The sequence below is a fragment of the Solea solea genome, chromosome 5 (assembly GCF_958295425.1).
Source record: "Solea solea chromosome 5, fSolSol10.1, whole genome shotgun sequence".
In the NCBI taxonomy this organism is placed as follows: Eukaryota; Metazoa; Chordata; class Actinopteri; order Pleuronectiformes; family Soleidae; genus Solea; species Solea solea.
In genome coordinates, this window is record NC_081138.1 from 15,914,178 (window position 1) to 15,926,824 (window position 12,647).

At 37.4% G+C, this 12,647-nt stretch overlaps 1 long non-coding RNA gene across 1 annotated transcript in view; it reads right to left on the reverse strand.

The window, feature by feature from the left end:
* The window catches only part of LOC131459091 (uncharacterized), an 87,280-nt gene that overhangs the window by 56,930 nt on the left and 17,703 nt on the right, over nucleotides 1–12,647 (reverse strand). The window contains exon 2 of the long non-coding RNA XR_009240199.1: nucleotides 3,248–3,318. This is a non-coding gene — a long non-coding RNA (uncharacterized LOC131459091). The remainder of the gene's footprint in view (nucleotides 1–3,247; nucleotides 3,319–12,647) is intronic.

Here is a 12,647-nt window from a genome sequence, read left to right on the forward strand (position 1 = left end):
TAGTTTATGGGTAGAAGTTACGGGTAGCATTTTTTCTATTGTCACCATTTGTCTTACTCTGAAGCAAACCCAAGAGAAGCAGCACAGTAATCAAGCTTACAGAGAAAAGTGTTGTTTCCCTCAAAATGTGTGTCTGCAGCTAAATGTTTGGTACCTGTCTCTGCTTGTTGTCCTTTAAATGTGACAAAGGAGGAATGAAACAAAAGGAAAAATCCCCAGCAATATTGATAAATAAACTGTTAATGTATCATTTTCTAGATATGTCGTTTTTGTTAGAGCCACAATCTAAGGTATAAAAGTACAGATATAGTTTAAATCTTTATGTAAAGTCACTTATATATGTTTTTGTGTTTACTTGGTTCCAGCCTTCTTTCATGTAAAAATGTGGATTTACAATTGGATTTGGAATTGCATTAACAACATTGCAACCTGTGAGCTGTTGGCTTGGGCGTGTTTGGAACCCTCTTTTGTTTAATAACCCAGTGTAGAGGATTATGGAACAAGTGAAAAGCTCTGTGACAAATTATACTGAAAACTGATGCATTTTTTATTCTGGTGTGTCATAGCCACAATGGCCCCCAAAAATCTACTGGATAAAATATCACAAAGCAATCCATCCAACCAACCCATGTATGCAGGCTAAAGCAACATCTGAGGTACCTGTAGATAGAAGTTTTTCATTTAGCTTTTTGGAATGTGTAAATTTTTGCAGGCACGTGCATGAACACCTCTGGTATATGGCTGGACAACTATAAAATTGGTTCCTCTGCACATACTTTTACTCCACAATAGGTAATAAAGTAGAGGATAAGGTACATATATCCTGAATTGTCAAGAGAAGGTCCCTCACTATGGAATATAATACAATACAATGCCCAACTGAGTCTGAAAATCTCATGTTAAGCTTCAGTTTGTGTCAGGGGCGGGGAAATGTTCTTCTCTTTTTTTTAAGGGGGGGATTAGATTATTGAAAAGATTAAAATAAATGACCGATATGTATGTATGTATGTATGTATGTATGTAATATACACTTATCAGTGTTCAAAAGAACTATTTAGTGGTCGAAGAAGCAGAAAATTCGGCCTGTTTGAAAAATGTGTTTTGATATACTGTAAACCAATCTACACAATGCAGCCCACATACTAATTAGATCATTCAATCTTTAATGTCAATTGAAGGGAATACATCCACGACAAAGTAGGCTATCATTTCTTTCTTATCACAAGACGCCAACTGCATGTCACCTCATATTCCCCTGGGTTTTTATTGCAGCTCCTGGGGATCAAACTGTCTAGGGGAGACTATAAAGGTGATTGCAGTGTTTATGAGAACTGATTTTCAATCAGGCAAACGCGGCAGAGTGACTTTCCTCTTGAGCACAATTCAGCCCTTCACATGCTGAGTGATAATTGCAGCTCATTGGAAAAGGCTCTCTCTCGCTCTCTCTCTTCGTCGCTCTCTAAGGTGCATCCGCATTTGCCATGTTCCCCGATTTTGAATTAGTTTCTCAATTGTGCAACAGTAAAAGAAGTCGCAGAGCACAAGACAAAAGGTACTGAAGCACACTGTTGTTTTCCTCAGTCAAGGTTAACTGTGATTTTGTGTTTGGCAAGATTGGATAATTTATTCATCTATGGGGAGACAGTATTTGGATCTCTCTGAAGTTTTGGTAATATTTAATTTAAATGTAAGAATGTGCGCCAGAAAGAAGCATGATGCATAAAGACGGGACCATCCACACCAACTGTACTCACACAACCAACCTGCCACAGTTACTTGCCTTATAGCTACTATGCTATGCCACCACCCTAATCCCCCCATTTTCAACCCTTCTCTCTTCATTTTCATCAACACATTGCCGATGAGGTCATGAGCTCAATTAATCATTCTGCAGCCCCTCCTCACATTAATCAAAACCCCTTTTTCTAGAAGTGGTTGTATTGTCATTGGGTGTCCACATACACCCACATGTACATGCTTACACACACCTGAAACACAAATACATCCATTTATAACTGCCATTCTTGTAGCTTTATGTAGGAAATAATGACCTGGGATATTTCATAGTCTCTTATTTTCTGTGGAAAATCTGCTAAAATGCAAGTGATAGTGGTAAAGATAACCAAATGGCCAATCTTTGGATTGTAAGGATGCAGGGAAGGAAGTGTTTGCACAGTGTATTATTATCAAATTATCTGTTCAAACTAAGCTGCAAATATTAGTGTGCCTGGCTAACTGGGTTACAGCCCACAGATGTCGCCTGTCTTTACCTGCAGCATTATTCTAAAAATTCTTTTTTGCACTGCAGCTTCTATCCTGGGGAGGAAAATACTCAAGCATCAGCTTTTAAAGTAACAATAATCACCCTGCCCTGTTCTTTATTTGTTTTGGGAAAGTTTATCCTTCAGAAATCCCAGTCAAGTGTACGTGTCATAGGATTAGTCCTCATCCTCAAAGCTTTCTCCCTTGTAAAAGGTAAGCTTAGCATTCAACAACCCAAACATCAAAACAGCACCATAGCCTGAAGTGTTACAAAGGCTACCGTGCTCTTCCCTGCAAATCACTGCTGCTGTTGATGTCAACATGGATCATAAGCTGGTGAGTCATTCAAACTTAGCATTAACATCTGGCCTGAGTGATCAAATCACATGTAATAATAACAGGACTGAATGCTCTCAAACACAAAAACTACATTGAGTGCATTCATTCCAGAGCATTTAGTAATCTGACCCACAATATGAACACTGATCACCAAATTATTCATTCTTGTTCTATTTTATCTTATTTCAGATTACAGCAGTGTGAGTAGAGCTTTCATTCACTCAGATTCTGTTGACTCTTGGTCTTTCTCTCACTCTCCCAGACACACACTAGCACAAACACTTTGACATCACACCAGGGCTCTAGCTAGCACATGGCGGTGTATCGGCCCGTTGAGCTATGATTTGTGGCCGAAACGCAAAATTGAGGAAATGGGTTAGTATTTTGAATGTATCTGCATTAAGCCACAAGACGCAAAACATTAGCAGCACGTAACATCTCCTACCCTAAGTTTCCCCCACAAGCGAGCAGAACAAAGGAATTTCCGGCGTAAACAACTTTAGAAGTATGCTTCGCCCCATTCTCAACTTAAATGTGTCAATCGCGCTGCCGTAACTCCGAGCATCACCCACGACTAAATTGCATTATTTTTATCGAGGTAAAAAAAACATTACCAACCATGCTTAAGAGTTAATGAGACACTCACCACACGCCGCTCTTTGAAAGATGTCGAATTCACCAGCGCAGTTCTGGCACATCCTTTGTGAAGGTTACACACTGCAACGATACAAAAGGTATAAAAATGACCCATCAAGAATATAGGGTGTAAAAAGAACAATGTTCCCCTTTGAGTACCCTTAGAATGGCCAACCTTCACCTTAAAGTTTTGAAAGCTCCGCACCAACCCCCTGCTTGGTCGCTGCACTCCCTCACCATTACGATTGCACTAAAATGAAATCCTGGCTAGAACTCTGCACACACCTAATCAGACTTGATTTTGGCCTCACGAACAGACTTAAGGACTGGGAAGTTCCAATCTGCTGTGGTCACAGGTATGGCTAGGTATCAAAACTTCAATACTTCTGTGGTGTCGACTGGGTATCGAACTTCCTCCGTATCCCCTAATATTGTAATGTCATTCCATATCAGAAGTCTCAAAAGCATCACTAAGCCAATAAACATGAAGTACATGAGTTTACATGAGTAACACCAAATAAAAACATTCCCAAGAACACTTGGCTTGAATGAGTTTTCAACCTCTGGATATTGTTGTATCATCCATCCACAAGTTTCTTTTGTTACACACGTGTCCACATTTCAAGGTAACTTATGTGACAACAATTGCTTGGACTAGCCCTGATACTGCCCTAATTGACCGATAAATATTCAATATTAGTCTTCCTTTGGTCTTTTGGTGCATTTTCAAGGGAAGAAGATAGTACAAAAGCTTGAGAGGCAGGGACAGCTTGTTCAATTATAATACATTTGTGGCTCTTATCTGTCCTTAGTCAACCTTGGCAATTTTTACTGCACCTCTTTTTACTGCTCTCTACTCCAAGGCACAGAAAACACCCATCTTTATGTCAAATATCTGCTTAAAACGCAAGACAAAGCCCTTTCTACAGGCAGCTGTGAGCGTGCTAAGAGAGCAAATGATTCAGCTCCTCAGTGCAGCACAGATTGGCTTGTGATGCATTGGATTGTTCAGCATTCTGGAGACGGTAAACTCATTTTGTAAATGGACATATTTGAAATACTTCTTGATAATACACAGTTCATCTGATATACCAACAGGGCGAGTGCTCACAATAGCTGAATTTTTATGAATCAAGCTACTATAAATCAATAAAGTTTTTCCTGGAATGTAGGAAGATAATACCTGAATTCCTCATTTTACCTAAATGTTGCTGAATTTATGCCTATGTTTTTCAAATGCTGTTATAGAAGCAAGAAAATAAAGAATATACCTGCAGCAAGAAAGTAGATGGCCGTGGTGCTGGAAACCCAGACCAACACATTGCCAGAACACCACTGAGAATTCACAAGTTGGCTATGTTCCTATCATACAATCTGCTGCTGGTGCAGTCGCAGTCAAAACAACAAACCGTGGCTTCTAGGTATTCCATAACGTACAGTGAGCACATGACCAGACTGAGAATATGTCCATATTAAACATAAAAAATGTTTTGGCTATCCATAAAAGCAGTTCCTTCAGAATACAAGTATATCATAATTGTCTAATGACTGAATTCTAAAGACGAAAAAAACTAAATGAATTGTCATAAGACACCAAAGGTAGATATATTAATAGACAGCCTTGTGCACATCCTGATTTCATCCAATCCAATGTTATTTATAAAGCACTTTAAAAAAAGTGTTGTAAAAATAAAAACATAAAACCTAATAGAGCTAAGAACAAACATACCATAGAAAGTATAAAAACACAAATAAACAAGTCACACAATAAAGGTACAAAAAAAGATAAAAGCAGCGTCTCATACTGGGTCGAAAGCCAAAGAGTAAAAATGGGTTTTAAGATGTGTTTTGATGTCACATCACAGATCCAAGTGGACTCTTTCATATTCCTGGATGTGTGAAATGCTCTGCTGAGCAGTGTCTCTTCATCGGAAAAATTACTCGGAAAGCACACATGAATTCATGTACAGTCTCTGTTCAACGTAGATCTTAACCTTTTTTTATGCCCAACAAAGTTGTGATATACCTCAAAAACAGAACATAACCTTTGGTCCCTTTCAGTGTTGAAACCAAACCAAAAATAAATAAATAAATCACTAACACATGACCTAACACGTGGCATGGCGTGAATGTATACACAAGCATTGCTGCGTTATGCAAGTTATAAAAACTCTTCTTCTAATAATAACAACTCCTAAGTATAGTGTATAAGTATAATATTTAATACATATTTGACCACATTTCATAAATAAATGTATTTAACGACAAGAATGACAGCCTAATTGTTTATTGTGTATGATTAAAATCTTAAATGATACCAGTTTGTTTGCTTAATTTACAATAGAGTATATGAGAATGTTTGTATTCTCTGCTCCTGCATCACCCGGGCCTACAAATTATATTGTTTAGCCTGTTTAATTAACTTCTGCAAGCAGCAATGCTATTTTCATTTAAATAGCAATTTGTTCCAATTAAACTACACTTCTTAATTACATAAGACACAATAAATTGCAAATATAATCTTAACAATTACTGCTGAATGTCATCACATTCATTCCTTGAAAAAATGTCCACTCAATGATGACTGCCAGCCTCAATCTGCATTTATTGTCCTCTTGTCGTTTTTTTTTTTCTTTGTTTTTTTTGTTTTGCATTACTTTGATGTCAAGCAATTTTTTCAATTGTGCCACCATCCGAAGCTCAGGGGACACAGCATTCAGCGCTTCAGTTATTGCAGGCTTCATCTTCACTCCAGAGGACATTCCACCTCTGACACAGTTATTTCAATTTCTGCTGTTGTACAATACTTTTCTTTCTTTTTTTTTGTTAAACCTTTTGGGACCATCTCTTGTAACTCACCTCTGTTCAACCAATTTGTTTAGCACACGACTTTCTTCAAGATAAACCAAACGGATGTGCTGATATAGAGGAATGGCAGTATGCTGATCTCAGAAAGTGAGCACTCACCTAATATAAACTTGTGATGCAAATCCAACAGTTACTTTTTTGAGTAAGATCATTTATATGCACAAATACAAGTGAATGAGGCCCATTAAAAAGGATGGAATTAGCATGTGTGTAAAAGTTATGTGTAGTGATAATGCCAGTCACAAGACGTTGTAAAACTACTCTCAACTTTTCTTCAGGATCGTTTATCTGCAAAAAGATGCCAGGCCATAGTGATACCCGATAAGACCACTTATTCATTCAGTTCTTGGATGTTTGACACAGAGGTAAATATTTAACTGTATATAATCTTCATTATTTTTCTTTTGTTTAAGTTTCTTTTTCTTAGTATATTGTGCCTTAGTTATTATCGCTGTATGTGTATCTTAGGCAACGTCCAGACAGAAATGGCACGAAACGTGAATGAGTAAAAAGTAATAAGTTCCCTGCAAAGACCGCATCCTTTCAGGAAATATCCCCATTACACGGAAGCCCCTCAAACAACTCAAAACGCTGTAGTACATATGCCAGCACTGTAGTTGCGCCGTAAAATTACACAAAAAAAAAACAGAAGAAGATGTTTTACAAATTACAGATATAATAACAGAAACAGCGACAGAATGAACCGAGTCAGAGGAAAGAAAGGAAATAGTCCGTTTCTTTACGTTTCTTGCTGTTTCCTTGTGCATATGTAGTGGCTTCACAGACCCCCGGCGACTTTTATCCTTTTTTTAAAGAAGCGATGAGCGACAAATCTGCTGTTTTTCTGTCATAAGCCTAAATACTTTACGAGAAGGTAATGCCCAATTGTGCTGCATGAGTGAGATCCATCTAACTGTATTTACTGCTGGTTGACAGATAGACAGACACACACACACACACACACACACACAGAAGCGCTGTGAGAGCAGCAGCGCACATAAATGGAGTCACTGTGGAGCTGTGGATGCTCAGTGCAGCCGACTGTGTGGAACAATCACAGATCTGTTTTGTTTATTCAAGTAAAAAAAAAAAAAATGTTGTGTTTTCTCCACTCTAAAAACAATTTTGATTATAATTTGAATACTAAATAAATCGCCTTCTACTTAGATAATCGATTCATCGGTTTGATTGTTTTTAAGAAATTTAAACAAGTTTTCTGATTTATCAGCTTCTGAAATGTGAATATTTTCTCGTTTCTGTGCTCCAAACGACAAAAGAAATCATTCAAACTGAATCGTTTCTGGACAAAACAAGACATTCGAGGACATCGTCCTTTCCAGGTTTGAGAAACACTGATCAACATTTTCTGACATTTTATGGACCCAACGATTATTTGATTAATCAAGAAACTGTGTGTGAAATCTCTAAAGACAGGATGTGTTCTAGTGATATCTAGCGTCTTTTCAGACCGACTTTAGTTACTTTTCATTGACAGCAATTGGTAACGCTGTTGACAGTGCAAAAGAAAGCTGGGAATATGACGTTGTTTTCCTAAAGCAGCATATTTGCCGTCTACACGTATGTATGCATATTCACCTAAACCCATTTCTGTCTGGACGGCCCCTTAGTAGGCTGAGAATCTCTGTAATATTCGGTTTATTTCATTACGTCCTCATTGACTACTCATTTGAGGTTCTTGGCATTTTAAGGCTTTGGAAACACCGGTTTATGGACCAAACGACGAATAGACTAATTAATTAATTAATTAATTAATTAATTAATTAATTAATAAAATAAATAAATAAATAAATAAATAAAGTCGGCAGATAATTCAATCATGAAAATAACCATTGCTTACATTCCAAGATTTTACTCACTGTTGGAATGTTGAATACATTGTATCACTCAGAGGTTCAAACCCTGAAACCTGGAAACATTTCTCTATAGGTTCACATCCATTCTTTCTCTAAAATGTTTTGGGGTTTTTTTTGACGCCACAGGAAAGGCACTTAACGTTAAAAGGCAGTGGTGTTCACATTTGCAGTAGCCCAAAATCATCATTTGCACATCGAACTGCATCTGCCTTCATCCTGGGCAATTTGCATATAATACCACAGAGGTGCATCAATGTCAAAAAGAAGTCTTCATTTCAGTGCACCATCTACGCCATGTGTCCTCTGCTGAGATGCTGAGATAAGTGCACCTGTGACACAGAACACTGAGCATAACGAAAGAATAAGCCATCAAGATTCGGAAAAGTATTTATAGGATTGTTTTGTTGATTTACCACAAACATAAAGGCTTCTTTCATATCCATATTTTCATTTCATTTTTTTTTAATATTATTTTATATTTTAAATAAATCATGTGTTTTAAATAAATCATGTGTTCAGGATTTGGGTAAAATCAAATTAAAATCAATATCCAACACAGTGGAAGAACAGGGAGGTAAAACTAATTGGGAAAAACTCTCAGTCCAAAGACGCTGACACAACAATATAACAATCTATTGAATTATTAAAAACCTATCACAATTTTTTAAAAAAAGTGTTTCTCATTTGTTAAGTTCGGGATAAAAGATAAGCCAAGTTCTCTTGCACTCAAATATATCAAGAAAACGTTAATGTAGGATATTAACAAATGTTGCACTGCTTAAAAAACAATTGCACTTCATGCCTTGTAGCTTGATATATAAATCGCATACGATTATTTGATGTTAATTATAGAGCTGCAACTAACGATTATTTTCATAATCAATTAATCGGTCGATTATTTTCTCGATTAATCGTTTGGTCCATAAAATATCAGAAACCCTTAAAAAATGTTGATTTGTGTTCGTCAAACCTGGAAACGATGATGTTCTCAAATGTCTTGTTTTGTCCACAAACCAAAATGATTGACTTTTAATAATTTCTTTGTTATCCAGAGCAAAGAAACAGAGAAAATATTCACATTTAAGAAGCTTAAACAATCAGAAATCTTGTTTTAAATCATGAAAAAAAGCTTCAAACCGATTAATCGATTATCAAAATAGTTGTCGATTAATTTAGTAATCGATTAATAATCGATTCATCGATTAATCGCTTCAGCTCTAGTTAATTATAATGCAAGCAGTCCATTCCACTTGAAATGTACATTGTGTTTGCAACAGAGGTGAAGCAATGATAACCTAAGTCAATATCAATCACTCACTAAAATTTTAGTCATTTATAACCTGGTTAAATCCCTCCTGCGAGGGAAAGGTTCCATAATGTAACCACTGACTGTAGTAACACTTAAACCATCCGGCTGGTGTAACACACTAGTTTAGCTACATGCATTATTCATGCATCTTCTTTCCTCAGAAGGATGCATTAAATATTTGTTAACTTATAAATGCATCATGCACCACTTTGCACCTCGGGACTTTTATTTTTCCATGCACGTTTCATTGTAAAGTTGTTGTATCTGCTACACCACTGGTCCTATTAAAAGGCAAAGACGAAAGAAACACGGATACAGTTACAGTACATGTTACCTTGAAAGATGGAGGAAAACACAAGGCAAGAGACACTTTATATCCACAAATAAATAAAGCGCCTTTGTGCAGTCACTCGCAGACAACTATTGCAACATCTGAGAACCCAGTGATGTTGTATATTGGCAAGAAGGGCATAACAAACAGAGACAAGCAGCAGTGACAGTGACTCTGAACAGAGATTTTAGACATCTTTTAAACTCAGACTTCATACCAAGTTCAGAATATCTTGTTTTTCTGGACAAAACTCAAATTAAAAAATGCTTTACAATAAAAGGCACTGGGACCCCCTCTTCTCCCCAGTTGTAAAATTAAAAGCTGGGCAAGCATTGCAGTAGTTGTTTTAAATAGTCCCAATAAATCATCTTTGATCACTAAACACACAGTGATACTGTCCACATTTTTGCTCTCTACACACAGACGGGGTAAGTACATTGTATTATTAATAGGATTTGGTTATTTTCTGCAGTGATTAATTAGATTCTATGTTGCTCCATAGAGACAATATTGTATTACACATTCAAACATGTTTAGACCGACGCTGAACAAATGAACATAAAAGAAACCACAGAATTCCATCAGTGTTTGTGTTTTGTTAGATAAATTAGGGCAGAAAACTCTGGACACGACTCATTTCTGAATAATTTTTTTTTCTATTCATTCGTACATTCATTTCGAATGTGCCCCACATCTCATCAAATGTCTCTCCAAAACATGCTGGGGATCATTTATTACAGAATTCAAACCAGACAGGGATTTTATGTTTCTGGGCGCCACACACATTATTTTAGAGGACAAGGTGGAATATGACCAAAACGACTGCAAAATAGTCGTTTTTTCATAAATTTCTATAGCCTACTTGCTGTCACACATATGTTTCTCTGTGAGTCAGGCTGGTTGGACCAGCAAAGGATGCAGAGGGATGAGAGTGACAAATGGAAGAGAAGACATGAAGCATAAAAAATTGTGAGGCTGAAAAAAAAGCAGAGTTAAAAAGAAAAGTTTGAGGATCTCTTAAGAAATGTGCCTAACTCAACGAGTTAGAAACGTGCACACGGTCTCACATGATGTGAAGCTACGATGCAAATAAACGCCGTGTTAAATTGAAGACAATGAGTAGTGTCTGCACTAAAGTGTGAGATACTTTGCCGTTTATTGGACTCTCAGCTGAAGCAGCAGCCGAACAATTTACTGCTCGAGAGGGAGAAAAAAAACAGAACCGCAGTCAGCAGCAGACGTGCGCGCTGTAACCTCCAGAGAGAACAGGTAGGATCGATTCATGTTCAAAAGCATTGGGATGGTTATAGAGAGGATGCGGGACAGTTTGTTTTAATGTGACGCAGTGTTTCACAGTGGAGGTCAACGAACACGGGGTTTTCTATGGTCAATGCCAATTTATGTACAACAGTTTCATAAAACGGAGGATACACAAAAGTGCTTCAATTAAATAAACATTTATTGAACAACACTTGTGGTCCATCTCTCCAATCTGCATCTTGTGTCTGCACTGCAGTGCACTATATAATCCAAATAAAAATCAAGTATAAACGTATCTATTAAATACATGATGCAGATAATCAAAAAACTAAACTTTGTCAAATAAACCTAAAATATAGTGACTTTTAGTGAACATTTATCAAGTTTGTGAGGACTGGGCAGCCGTGGCCAAGTAGTAAAGGAACTCTTATACCCTTATACCCTTATAACCAGAGGGTTGCCGGTTCGAGTCTATACCAGGTCAGGGGAATAGGACACTCTAAAGCCCCTTTTCATGCAGCCGTGCAGTGATGACACTGCCCATGTTGAGGAGGTACTACATTGTAATGGAAAACCAACCAAGCCGTGAAAAGGCGAGGCGAGCAAAGACCATGTAGTGGAAACCTCGTATAAATTACATTGGGCCACAGCCACTGTACTAGTGCCCGTCCCAAGCCTTAATAAATGGGAGGGTTGCGTCAGTAAGGGCATCCGGTGTAAAAATCTATGCCAAATCAAATATGTGGATCATTGTAGTGTCCTATAGAGAGGGAGCCGCTGCAAAAAAAATATACATTTTCAGAGGACAAAAGTGTAAAAATGCTTAACTTAAATATGTAAAAATCATTAAAAAATGGCCCAAATAATAGGTCTACTTATATTTTATAAACACTCAATGTTGCACTCATGATCAGGGGGAAAAGATGACATGCCCGTCGTCTGTGCACGTCTCCTCTTTCACATGTGTGTCGAATAGAGAGGGGGCGAGTGGGTGGTGGCGCTGATCAGCTCAGGTGGTTGATTAAAAAGATTTTTGCATCTCGGATGGTGCGGTTTGACTCTTGTAATGTGTCTGGAGGGTGCTAGAAGATTTATTTATTTTTTTTTTAAATATGAGCGTGACACGCTAAGGAGCTTACAGTATATCTCCTGTATCATGCTATTAAAAACCAACATAAGTTACTAGGCCAATGTTTCCTGCACATGGCGCAACATCCTGTAGCAGGTAATGCACTGCCAACCTCGACAGCACCACCTAGTGCTGACAGCAAGAGATCTAAAAACAGAGCATTATCGCTGTCAACAGAAAGAATAAAAAGGTCTAAATAATTTAACAAAGCTACAAAATAAAACAACGTTTCTTGGAGCGAGAGCCAATTAATTGGTGATTATGTGCTGGTTTACTGTGTGTAATTTCAGAAATATCGTAGTATCCGTTAATTTATTTAAAAAAGAAGAGTTTTGATTGCACTGCATAATTAAAAGTTCAGCCTCTTTGATGCATGCGCCCACGGATAATAATTACAAAGCTCAACAGGAAGCCAACATTGATATGCGCCTCCCTTGAGTATGACGCTCCTCTTGTTGTTTGTGGTTTTACCTCAGACCACAGTTACATTTCAAACATTTAAAAGTCCTTTTGTTTATAGTGGATGAGCCACTGCATTGTGAAGTAATTTAACAATACAGCTACTTCCTCTTGGCATAATTAAGTGTGACTCTAACTAAACAATCTGGATATGCCCATTAGTAACAACAAAACAATAAA